The 11,425-nt window shown below is 45.4% G+C and overlaps 1 pseudogene; it reads right to left on the reverse strand.

Annotated features, from left to right (window-relative positions):
- Positions 1-583: 583 nt before the first annotated feature.
- LOC149356116 (uncharacterized) lies at positions 584-2,216 on the reverse strand (annotated as a pseudogene).
- Between the last annotated feature and the right edge of the window lie 9,209 nt (positions 2,217-11,425).

Below are 11,425 nucleotides of genomic sequence, written 5' to 3' on the forward strand. Positions count from 1 at the left end.
CCTTCCATCAACAACCCTACGCATGCGCTACAAGCAATCTGTATCTAATCGAATTCAGGAACTTCAGTTCCTTCTTGTACAGATGGACCGAAGCCTCGCTTACACACTTATCGGGCCCATATCTATCAATCTGCCAGGCTTCGATGACCTCACGTGCTTTCTGGTCTTTGGCCCTTCCGATTGTCTTTGTACGCTCAAAGAGTGGCGTGCATTTTTTGTCACACGAAAGACAGTGTTTTGGCAAATGCATGCCGCGTTGAGAGCCCAACGAATTTTTATGTTCTTGTAGGCGCTTATTAATGCAGCGTCCCGTGTGTCCCACGTAAACTGAGCCGCAACTAAGCGGGATTTCATACACTACTCCCATTCTACAGGACAAAAACTTGGTTTTGTGGTTTGAACCACAGCCTGCTTTTGTTCTTGATTCATTGTTAGGGCGCACAAGTGGGACAGCTTACAAGGCACCGAAAAGAAGATTTCCACACCAAATTTTCTTGCCACCCTCTTCAGGCCATGTGAGGTCTTATGTACATAGGGCAGTACTTCAAACTTCCGCCTCTCACGAATGCCAGATTCTCGAGCACTAGTAGTTGGGTGGAGGGTTTTCAACAGAGACCCGGCAGCGGCCTGCAGAAGCGACGAGGGAAACCCAGCAGAACTTAGGCGTGCGACTTGAGCGGAAAAACTGAGTGAAACCTTGTGAAAACAGGACTTAAATAATGATGACCTCAAGCAGGATGCAGCAATTCCTCTCTTAATAAGCTTAAAGGGACAGGAGTCATAGGGTAAAAGGGCCTTTTTTGTTCTAGGCATGTACATCCAACACAAGTGGTCCGGTTCACTGAAAAACAATCTCAAATCCAGGAACTGTAAGCAGGAGTTCTCAGGCAATTCTACGGTAGAATTCAAACTGGAAGCCTTGGATTTAAAAGGCGTTAAAACTTCATTAGTGACCTCTCGTGGGTTGTCATTGGGATTCATTTTTAAGAGTATTAAAAAGTCGTCTACGTATCTGAAAACTCGCGCGATGCGGTCGTCAGTTAGCGCCCGCGAGAGTGAACAGTCAAATTCCGCTAAATATATTTCAGTGAGAACTGGTGCCACACTCTAACCTATACAAATGCCTCGTTTTTCCACATTGAATATATCCTGAAAACTCATTAGCGTTGAGGGGAGGTACACATTCAACAGTTCCATAAAACCTTCTAACGAAATGCCGCAGGCATTTTGGAACCCCACCACCCCCAAACGCTTATACAGTCGCTGACTGCCATGAGCAGTTCGTTGTGAGGAACCGAGTAAAACAGCTCCTCAATGTCAACCGAGAAGCCGTAATTAACACCTGGCATGCTCTCTTTGAAAATGTTCACCATTCCGTCCGAGCTGGTGATCTTGTGGGGGTCTTCAATCGACAGACTCTTCAGGTGTCTTTGAAGGTATCGGCTGACAACTGCCTGCCAGGTTCCTCTCTCCGTTACGATTGCTCTAAAGGAGCAATCCAACTTATGACTCTTTGCACTAAAGAACACAGTGAGTACATGGACCTTGTTACTCTTCACTTCATTTTTCATCCGGTCTAGCTTCAAATCATCTAAAAGCGCTACCGCTTTCGCCTTTGCCTTCGTCGGCTTCACATCCGCTACTCGGAAGTTCTTGTTGATCGCTGATAGTGCCTTCTCGCCGAATAGTTTCCGCGGTAGGACCACGAAGACGCCTTCTTTGTCGGACAAACGAACCCGTAGCCCAGAATCACAAATTGGGCCAGCCACTCTTCTCAGCAGAAAAGTGCAGTCCTTCTTTTTCTGATAGGTGTTGCTCACTGAATCAACTCCTTGCGAAAGGCAGCACCCTTTCTCTTCCTCTTCTACCTTCTCAGCGATCCTGTGAACCGAAGCCAAAAGCTTAGGCTTGCTGAGCGGTACTTCCAGGCTGAACTTAGGTCCCTTCCTGAGGACCCTTTCGATGGCAGTTGGAACAGTCGCCCCTCCAAGGTAGATAACAGGAACCTCAGCTGTCTGCTTCTTTGGCACAGTAGGTAGGCTTTGTCGTCGCTCGTTCCAAAGGAACTCGGTGGTAGTCTCAGCCAGGTTCTGGTAGTCCTTGAATGTCCTCAGGCCAGCAGAGCCTGTCCCCTTCCAAGTGAAGCCCACCAACCGCAGCCAGTCCCGTAGTAGTCGAACGTGTCTCCAACATTCGCTCCTTAAAATCTTGGCCATTCTTTTTCAGTGGCCTTCGGAGCAGCCCAGGAAGCCGAAGGGGCCCACAACGCTGGGCGTACAGACGTGTTTTCTTAAGCAAAAGTCCAAGACTCTTGCCTCGATCGTGGTAGCAGCGATAAAACCCGTGCACATCGTGCATTGTTTCTCGAAGGAAAGATGACACAAAACAGAGCCCCACGTAGAAGAAATGAATTCAAGGAGTGTACGGTGGGGGGGGGGGGGGGGGGGCTAGTTGGTAATGGATGACCTTAGAACGAAAACCACGCAAAGGACCATACACAGGGAAGAAGTAGACAGGACGAGCGCGGACTTGCAACTCTTTATTGAAACACATCTTCCTTCCATCAACAACCCTACGCATGCGCTACAAGCACTCTCTATCTAATCGAGTTCGGGAACTTCAGTTCCTTCTTGTACAGATGGACCAAAGCCTCGCTTACGGACATTTCAGATTGCTTCCCATTGACTGACTACATATGCGTGCCTATTAGTTGGAGCTAGCCGGCACGGATGGAATGAACCAGAACAATGGGGTAAACCGCGGACCCGACATTTACGATTTGGCTTAGCATTATGATCCATATCCACCTGCTCTCCACCACACTTCTATAGATACGGCCATATTCTATTGACCGGATACTTGATGGCGTAAAGAAGTTGGCTTCTTTACGTTATGAGCTAATTAGAGCGTGGTGCGCTGTTCTTTTCAGAAAATGAATACACCTAATAAGAGATTTTTCAGATTGGCCTTTAAAGTCAGGATTGACTTACCTTGGTGTTGCGCCAAAACTGGCAGAATAAGAATTCTTTCTCGTGGCAGAATCTTTACAAGCAGTACGAAGAGTCTATAAGAGCTGTTGCAAAAAACACTCAGAGAACTTGACGTAAATATGCTCCCCAAGTCCCTCCGACGAATAGAGTGTGACGTAGACACAGTACACCATCACACTGAATGGCGTCTCTCTGCCGGGAGCAATGACCCTATGCATGCGAAGCGTACGATCTGGCAGAGAATCAGTTGAAGTGAAAAATAGTACGCAGCTTTCGGAGAGCTTCGGCAGCACAGTTGGACATGCAGCAGTGCAACACTGTGTATTGTCTCAAGTGGCTACCCTCTGCTCTTGAAGGAACGACCGGCAAAGCCACCGGCAAAGCACTCCAGCACAAGCATAGTGACCTGCAAGATATCGACAGCTGTTAGATTAACAAGGTAGGAGACAGCTATAATGAAGCGATTTAAAAGAGAGGCGGCGGTAAACGTCTAACCAAGGTACAGTTAAGGAGTGCAACGTTGTGCCCGGTTTCTAATCGCAGCGCTCTGCAGTTGCAGGGAGGGTATAATTGTGTCATGATCAAAAAGCCAGCGGTGCGGCAGTTAAACACAACTTCGTGATCAGCAAGATATCTATCGCTTTAAGGTACATCAAGTTGAAGACAGTCCTACGAATAAGATGTCAACAAGAAGCGGCGATACCCGCGGCCTTAAATTTAACGTGACACCTTGCCAAGCTTCACTTCGGCAGCAGTGCAGCATTGTGCACGGTTTCTAATTACAACCCTCTGTGGTAGCAGGGAACAATTGTGGCACGATCACCCGCCGCGGTGGCTCAGTGAGTACGGCGCTTGGCTGCTGACCCAAAAAACGGGTGTTCGATCCCGGCCGCGGAGGCCGAATTTCGATGAAGGCGAAATTCTAAAGAGCCATGTGCTCTGCGATGTCAATGCACGTTAAAGAACCCCAGGTGGTCGAAATTCTTGGGGCCTTTCACTACAGCGTCCCTCATAGCCTGGGTTGCTTTGGGACGTTAAGCCCCGAGAAACCAACCAATAGTGTCACGACCAAAAAGTCAGCGGAGCCAAGTCCAACACAGGCTTTGTGGTAAGCAATATATCGGCCGCTATAAGACAGAGCAAGTAGAAGACAGCCCAGAGAAAGCGATGTGACCGAGAGGCGGCACTACACGGGGCCTTAAATTCAGCTCCTTGCCTTGTCTTCTTTAGGAGCAGTGCTAAATTGCGCACGTTCCTAATAGCAACCGGCTGCGCATGCTGGCAATGACCGTCTAGACAGTAAAAAGTGAGCGGGGATGTAGTGGAATATGATCAGCAACAAATAGACCGCTTGAAAAGCTAGCAGGTAGAAGAGGGCACCAATGAAAGCGACGTGAAAATAGCCGGCGATACAAGCAGGCTTAAATTCAACGAACCGCCTAGCAAAGCTGCAGCTCGGCAGCAGTTGACTAATGTGGGCTGTTTCTCATGGAAAGTGTACCCATTTGCAGGGAACATCCCTCTTGTAGTCTGAAAGCCCGTGGTGCGACAGTTAAATACAGGCCTTGCGAACCGCACATACAGAACACTCACAGTTTCAGCTGGTAGAAGAGTGCTCAATGAAAACAAAGTGACTGAGAGGCGTAGTGTCTACGGCTTTCAATTCAGCGCCGCTCCTAACTACGCTTAAGTTCAGCAGGAGTGAAAAAGTGTGCATGGATTTTGATGGCAACTCTGAGCTCTTCCAGGAAACTAGCGTCTTTTAATAAAAAAATCCAGTGGCGATCCTATAATACAAAGGCCTCGCGATCTACAATATATGAACCAATTAAGATGAAGCAGGCAGAACACAGCGCAATGAAAGCAACGTGACAGAGAGGCGGAGGAGCTCGCAACCTTATATTCAATGTGGTGTTTTGTCTGGCCCTAGCTTGAAAACAGAGCAACATTGTGCACGTTGCCTAATCTAAACCCTCTGTCCAGACAGGGAGAGAACAATCATATGACAATCAAAACTCCACCGGCGAGGTCATCCACGGCGTCGGTAACCGAAGACTTCAGTTTGACATTGCGCAGTGTCTCGCGCTTTATTTTACCAGCAGAGCAACATTTGCACAGTTTCTAACTAAACCCTCTGCACATGCTGTGAACAAGCGTTTCGTACTCAAAAATCTAGGAGAGAGGTAATTCTACACCGGCCTCGTGATCAGCAAGGTATCAACCGCTCTAAGATTCAGCAGGTAGAAGACTGCCCAATAAAGGTGACCTTAGCGAGAGGACGCGGTACCCGAAGCCTCAACTTGAATGTCGCGAATCGCCAAATTTTAATTCTGCAGCAGTGCAGCGTTGTGCAGCTTTTCTGGAGGCAACCTTTTGCACTTGCAGGGCACGACCCTGTACGCAATCAGAAATGCAGCCGCCGAGCATTCCAAGATATTCCTTGTGATCAACAAGTTATTGAGCCCTGTAAGACTGAACCGGTAGACGAGAGGCCAATAAATGCAGAGTGAGAGAGAGAGGCGGCGCTACCCGTGGTGTTAATTTCACCTCGCTATTAGCGAAGCTTTAGATCGTCAACCCTATACTCTTCTAGGTAAAGACCCTCTCGACATCAAAAAGCCAGCGGCTGTGTTTCGACACAGGTTTCGTGATATGCACTATATCAAGAGCTGGAAGACACAGTGGGTACAAGGAAGCCCAAAAAAAGCGAAATGAGTGGATTCGGTGATTCCAGCCGCGTAAAATGCAAAGTTGCGTTCAGCCGAGCTTCAGTTCTTCAGCAGGGCAATATTGAGCGTGGTTTCTAATGGCGCCCCTCTGCATTGGCAGTGAAGGACTGTCTCGCCATAAAAAATAGCGATGGTGCCGTGTAATCAGGCCTCTTGACAAGCAAGATATTAACCCCCGCGAGATTCAACCGGCAAATGAAAGCTCAATGAAAGCGAGGCCGCCATGAGGTGGCAGTACCCGAGACTTAAACTGACTGCTGCGCCGAGACAATTTTTAGGACGGCGCCAGTCCAATGATATTGCGCTCTGTTTTAACGCATTCATCTGCATTTCCAGGGAAGGACCGTATCGCTTTCAAAATCAAGCGGATGTGGCAGTCTAACCCTAACCCAGACCCCGTGATCAGTAAGCTATGGGGCGCTATAAGATTTAGCATGTAAACGAGAGTCCAATGAAAGCGACCCGACAAATTGGTGGTGATACACGAAGCTTTAAATTCAACGCCGTGCCTAGCGAAGCTTGTTCGGCAGAAGTGAAACTGTACGCAGTTTATAACAGCGGCCTAACCAATTGCTGGCTGCCACTTTCGCCATGAAAACGCCAGCTACAATTGTGGCAACACTGCACTTCCTGGGACGACCATCCTGCACTTCCTGGGATGACCGTCTCTGCATCAAAAAGGGTCATGGAAGGCAATCCAACACAGGCCCCGTGATAAGCAAGATATAGGAAGCGGAAATGTTGAGGTTGTAGACGAGAACCCAGTGAAAGCCACGTGAAAAAGAGGCGGCTTTACCCAGTACTCTAAATGCAATATGCGCCCCGCCAAGTTGCGTCCGGAAAGAGTTTAATAGTGTGCGCAGTTTGCGGTGGCAACGCTCTCCACTTCCTGTACGACCATCACTCCATCAGAAAGTGTGCTGTCAGAGTCCTTAAAACGCAGGCACTGTGATCGGCTAAATATGGAGAACCGCAAGATTCAGAAAGTAGGAAACAGCCCAATGAAGGTGACGGGATGGAGAAGGTACTCACGCCCAAATTCAACGCTGTGCGAAGCGAAGTTTAAGTTCGGCAGGACTGCAACAATGCTGGCAGCATGTCATAGCAGCCCTCTGCACTTCCTATTGGGACTGTTAATTCAAAAAACTGTTGGAAGGATGTCCAAGACTGGTCTTGTGATCAGCAAGATATGGTAGCTACATGATTCAGCAGGTAGAAGAGAGCCCAAATAAAGCGATGTGAAAGAGACATCATACTCATCAGCCTGACTACGCCCACTGCAGGGAAAAGGTCTCTCCCGTGTCCCTCCAATTAACACTGTCCTTTACCAGCTGCAGCCACCGCATTCCCGCAAATTTCTTAATCCCATCCCTCCACCTAACTTTCTGCCACCCCCTGCTACGCTTGCCTTCTCTTGGAATCCACTTCATTACCCTTAAGGACCAGCGGTAACGTTGGCTTTGGATTACATGCCCTGCCCAAGCCCATTTCTTCCTCTGGATTTCAACTAGAATGTCATTAACAAGCGATTGTTTCCTGCTCCCCTCTGCCCGCTTCCGGTCTCTTAACATTACACCTGTAGTTTTTTTTTCCACAGCTTGCTGCGTTCCCGTTAACTTAAGGTGAACCCCTTTCGTTCGCCCCCATATTTCTGCCACATAGGTGAGTACCGGTAAGACACAGCTGCTGTATACCTTTCTCTTGAGTTCCATTAATAAATTGTCATTCATAACCTGAGAGAACCTGCCATAGGCGCGCCACCTGCATCTTATTCTTCTTGTTTTTTCCCTCGCATTATCGGGATCAGCGCTCACTACCCTCCATAATTAGACGTATTCCCTTACCCTTTCCAGCACCTTGATATCGGTTGTGAACTACTGTTTTCTTGGGAGATTGCGGAACATTACTTTGGTATTCTGCATGCTAATTGTTCACCCACCGTTCTGCTCTGCCTGTCTGACTCATTGATCATGGTTTGCAGTTCATCTGCCGAGTGACTTAGCAAAGCAATCCCATTAGGGAATTGCTGATTATTTAGGTATTCTTCCTTCACTCTTATCGCCTAGTCTTCCTAATCTAGGCCTCGGAATAATTTCTTTAAACAGACGGTAAATAGAATTGACGAGATCGTGTCCTCCTACCTGCCACCCTTCCTTATTCGAATTTTATTGCTGTCCTTGTGAAGCACTAAGGTAGCTGTGCAGTTGTTATATGATATCTTGCAGTACTTTCACGTAAGAGTCTTCTACACCCTGATTCTGCAATACCTGCATGAGTTACGTTTACACTTAGTGACAAGTTTTCTCGTAATCAATGAAGGCTAGATAAGTTATATTCTGCGCATTTCTCTATTTTTTTATTTATTTATTTGAATGCCCTCAGGGCCCGAAGGCATTAAAGAGGGGAGTGGGAAAGATATACATTGTATAAAGTACAGTGCAGCAGAAAAACAAAAGAATAAATTATAATGCGGCGAAAAGCGCGAGAAAAAAATAAGGCAAATAATAAATGGGGAAAAAAGAAAAAGTTACGAAGAAGAAAGAACATTTCCGGCAGACAGCAATATGACAGCGAAAACCAACGCAAAGAAAATTGACTAAAATCTATAAATAGAGATTACATACGGCAGTATTAAAGGCAATTGGGTCAGTAATATCGGCAATGATCCTGGGAAGGTGGTTCCAACTGTCAGAAGTGTTAGGGACAAACTAATAGAAAGCGTGTTGGTATGACATGAAGGAACACCTACTTTGTGAAGATGATCAATGCGACCTGAAACATATGTAGGGGTAGTTAGTTGACGGTTGTTAAGGACATGATTGTAGTAATAGATCTTATGAAATAGGCATAGGCGAGAAATTTTTCTTCGGAGTGAAAGCTGTGGCAATGATATAGTTTTCATAGCGGTAACACTGGAGTTACGGTGATAATTGGAAAGTATGAAAAGTGACGCGCGGTTTTGAACAGATTCGATATCAAATGCTAATGATGCAAGGCCAGGGTCCCAGACAGATTCTGCATATTCCAATTTAGTCGGAACAAGTCTTTTATAAAGAAGCAGTTTTATTGAACTAGAAGAAAGGTAGTAGTTACGACTCAGATACCCCAGCATACGGTTAGCATTGCTAGTGTAGTGTGCCAACTGTGACAGGTTCCGCTACCGCCATGCGCCGACACTGCGCTGCGCCTGACGACGACGAAGTTATGCGCCGACACTACGCTGCGCCTGACGACGACGAAGTTCCCCCGCTCTCTTGGTGCTATGCCCGTCTACGCTGCGAGACCCTGCACAGCGGTTCGTTCTCTTGAGGACGCCTAATAAACGCACCCCTACACTAGTAATAAATTCCACATGCAGATTCCAAGAAAGATTGGAAGTTATATGCACACCAAGGTATCTATAGGAAGACACAGATTCAAGAGCGAGTATTATAAAGGTTGTAAGTGGCTACTTCAGTGTTACGTCGAGAAACACGCATATGTTTGCACTTATTAATGTTAAGTTCCATGTGCCATAATTTACACCATTCTGAAACTTGGTTAATGTCAGATTCAAGAACAGAAATGCAAGAGTCACTGTTCATTTCACGGTAAATAACACAATCGTCAGCAAAAAGACATAAGGAAGAAACACTGTTGTAAGGCAAGTCATTTATATAAACAGAAAAAGAAGGAGCCCTAGTACAGAGCTCTGGGGAACGCCTGAGCCCACTAGAGATGAACGAGAGTTCGATTGGTTTGCTGTCATGTATTGGGAACGCTTAGTGAGGAAAGACTGAAGCCACAAAATGATGTTAGGGTCGAGTTTAGATTATTTAATTTGAAAAGTAGTAATTGGTGAGAAACTTTCTCAAAGGCTTTGGAGAAATCAAGGAATATAATGTCAGCCATGGAACCCCGGTCAAGAACGAAATGAAGGTCCTGTGAAAAGCATAGAAGCTGAGTCTCGCATGAGAATGATTTCCAAAACCCGTGTTGATACCGGTTGATAATACCTGATTGATAGTGCGAGTATGGTATATTTTCGAGTATCCTTTACAAAAACCTGCCTGATCATTCGGTCGATTGAAGCCTAATGTTGTCCTGACTCTATTATCGATTACCTTAGTAAATACCTTGTAGGCAACGGACAGTAAGCTGATCGGTCTGTAATTTTTTAATGGTTGACGTCTCCTTTCTTGTCAAGTAATATAATGTTAGCGTTCTTGGAAGCTTCTGGTACGCTCCAGGTCATTAGGCATAGCGTGTATAGGGTGGCTAGTTTTTCTAGCGCAATCTCCCTTCCGTCATTCAACAAATCTGCTGTTACCTTTCTCCTTTCGTTACTGGCATGATGTCCCATTGCTGGGCTCTGCTATCTCTCTCATTGACGTTCGGAGTGCATTTGATACTCTATAGAGGGTGTTTCACGTAATACTTTACATTATTTTTAAAAATAGGTTTTTGATTTCTCATTAAGAATATTTCTAGTGAGAATAACATAGTTTGTCATAAGCAATATCGTTTCGTCCCAAGTAGGTTGACCTCTACAGCCGTTCTAAAGCTTTCCTAATTGATAATTCTGGTTCTCCATAATAATGAAATCGCAGCTGACATTTTTTGAGACCTAAAGAAGGCATTCGACACTGTATCGCATTTGATACCATTGAACAAATTTGCTGTCTTGGAACTGTTCATGACACACTAAGGTTCTGGCACTAGTTATCATCTAGACGAAAAAAGTGGCAATTACTAATAGTCACTCTACATATAGTACCATAAAATGAGGTGTATCCCAAGGATCTGCCGTGAATCGTATACTATTTTCCTCTATATTCGTGACCTTCTATGTGCAGTTACGTGTTTCCAGATGGTCATGTATGCAGATGACACCGCTCTCATATTACAGGTAATGCGCTTTCGGCAATGCAAAGTGACATCATTAAATATTTATTGGGCGTTTCGAACTGGTTCCCTAACAATTAGTTGCCGTCGATCGCTGCAAAAACTAACTATCTCGTATTCCATTTCAGGAAAAGAAATTTTGATGCTAATCAAATTAAAGTTTTTTTAATCAAGATTAGAATTGAATTTGTATCTCGGTATTAATTTTTATTACTGTTCGGCTGCTGTGCTTTTAAGGCTAGACAACACCTCCCTCAAAACAACATGCAGTTTGTATCTTTCATTTTTTCATTATCACTTAAGTTATTGCAATCCATAGTAAAGATAGGTTGGTCAGATTGTTCTTGATCATCACAAAGTGAACAAGAAGGGAGATCCTCAGACAGTATGTTTAAAGAAATTTGGGTATTAAAATTTTTTACCTCGCGCGGCTATAATGTTTCCTAGTAAATAGTATATCAACAACTGAATCTTCTGTCCCATTCAGCTTAATCATTTTGCCTGTTCGCAACAGAAGACATGCTGCTGATGGCAATTTGAACCTTCCAATTCATAATAACAGATACGGTGAGTGATTAATTGAATTCACTGGGACGAAGGACTAGATTGCATTGCCAATGGAATTAAAGCTTGCGAGAAATTTTCAGCTCTCCTCGAAGTTTCTCTTCTTGCACATCCAAGTAAGGACATTATTTCGGTTCTGCATTTCGTTTGAATTCAATATGTGTATTCTGTTGGAATGTTATTTAGAATTTTCTTCAGGCGCTTGCCCAAATGCTTTGTTTTGTATTCGGCTGGAGACTGGATGATTTCGCTGTTTGT

This window comes from Amblyomma mixtum, chromosome 3 (assembly GCF_055824585.1).
Source record: "Amblyomma mixtum isolate Tamu chromosome 3, ASM5582458v1, whole genome shotgun sequence".
Taxonomy (NCBI): Eukaryota; Metazoa; Arthropoda; class Arachnida; order Ixodida; family Ixodidae; genus Amblyomma; species Amblyomma mixtum.